The sequence below is a fragment of the Penaeus monodon genome, chromosome 1 (assembly GCF_015228065.2).
Source record: "Penaeus monodon isolate SGIC_2016 chromosome 1, NSTDA_Pmon_1, whole genome shotgun sequence".
NCBI classification, from domain to species: Eukaryota; Metazoa; Arthropoda; class Malacostraca; order Decapoda; family Penaeidae; genus Penaeus; species Penaeus monodon.
This window is the reverse complement of record NC_051386.1, coordinates 8,749,583-8,751,654: the sequence shown is the minus strand read 5'-3', so window position 1 is coordinate 8,751,654 and position 2,072 is coordinate 8,749,583.

The following is a 2,072-nucleotide window of genomic DNA, read 5'->3' as shown; positions in this document are numbered from 1 at the left end:
ATGGGCTGTTTGAAATAATGATTTTAAAAATAAAAATGATAACTGTAAAACTGGAAATAGGCATAAGTACTGTACTTTACCCTCCCAAGAGATTTAAGTGGTAGATAATCTGAAATTACCATATTATGATAATCAGCCCCAAAATAAATAACAAAAATAATAAAAAGGGATTAAATAATATGATGAAACCCGGTCACATTTCATACAGAGGATATATTTCACTCTTGTCGTGCCTACTCCTTCTGTGGACGAGGAGACGAGGTCGACCTCGAAATAAGTCGAGGAACTTTAAAGGGGTAGAAAAAAAACTAGCGGTTGCCAAAAAAAAAAAAAAAAAAAAAAAATCAAATCAAAAAACTAATATTAAAGCTACCAAAATAACGAGATTATTTTACTCGTAGTGCTCCGAGCAACTAAGGCGGGAAACTCGTCCAAATCAGCGGCAGAGAAAATCGGCGAGAAAGATGGAAACGAATTGAACGAATGACAAAAGTATAAATTGGAATTCTAAAAAAACGAAAACATTAAGAAAACATTATGAACCCCAAACCGAAAGAATTCCGCTTGAAATTCCCCATACAGACCAGAGAACCGCATCGATCGACTACCTCATTGCAAGCCCGGATCATCACCGAGATCTGAACACAATATGAGAAATTCCTTTTATAATTCGCTAACTACATTTTTTACCTCAGAAATCATGGCAACGTTGCTATTATTTTTTTTCCCATTAGTTGAGGGATGTTTCACCATCTACCTTCGCCATTGCATCTCCTCACTTCCAATCACAGTGAAATGATTATGTGCCGAAACTTTCCTCACAGGATGTCTGGAAACTATTTCAGATCTGTAAGTTTTGCATATCATGTGATCTTGTATGATTATTAAAGTAAGGAAAAAAAATAGTTCGCTTGTAGCTCAGTTTCCCCCGCAGGCCCTATCTTCGGGTGTTGCAATTTCTCGTCTACGTTTCTCTCTCTCTCTCTCTCTTCTCCTCTCTCCTCTTCTCTTCTCTCTCTCTCTCTTTCTCTCTCTCCCCTCTCTCTCCTCTCTCTCTCTCTCCCTCTCTCTCCAACAAAAGCTATCAGCAAATACTTTTTCGTCGTTCTCGGGAAATGCTCATCTAATGACCTTTCGCCATGTAGCTCTTGCCCCAAAGGTTTAACTTCGCGATACGCCCCTGTCAACATGTGTTTTACCCGCATCAATTGTGGAGAGGTCGCTGACCGCGGTTGCAGCCCAGGTAAGTTTTAATCAAATAGAGCGTTTTAAGCGCTGGACTGTTTAGAAGAGGAAGGCAGATGCAAAGTGTAAGCTGTGGAGAGGCCAAATTGGAGCAAAATACGAGGAAACCTAAAAAAGGAGAAGCGAAATGAGTCACAAAAGAGGGGGCTAATCTTGTGTCTTTTAATGGGCCTAAATTGTCAGAAAAGCCAATTTTCTGGTCTGACATTTTTCTCTGTACTTGACTTGAGCTACACCTCCACGACTTCCAATCTTTTTTTAGCAAAGCAATATCCTCACTTGCTAACTTCTCTAGCTGCTTACTGAACCATCCGAAGATGATGGATACTAGTAAAGCTACAAGACCTGAAGTCGTGCTAAAGAACTAGCACTTATATTAACTATGGCCCTTGAGTTAATGCCACATAAACGGCCAGACCTGTGAAAGCGCTGGAATTCTCAGTATAAATTTACATGTTAAAAAATACAAATCCGATGTCAACAACTGTCGACCTTTTGTGAAGGCTTTCGAAAGAATCAATTACCTACTGGTCCGCCTTTGCACATACCCATACAGTGAGTGAGTCACTAGACACATTGTACCAAACACTCGTCTTGACTCTCTACTTTGAAGGGGCTGACTCCTTCGGAGCAATGCAACTGCTACCGCCACCTTAGCATAGCTATAAATTGCAATTATTTCTGCAAGAATTATTATATATACAGTCAATAACCGACAGTCTTTTGTTGATGATTTGATGGAATGACTTTCTTGCGATTAAGTACACTAGTTATTAGATATATACTGTGATCTTTGTTGCACTGGGATGAGGGGCTGGGGAGTGCTC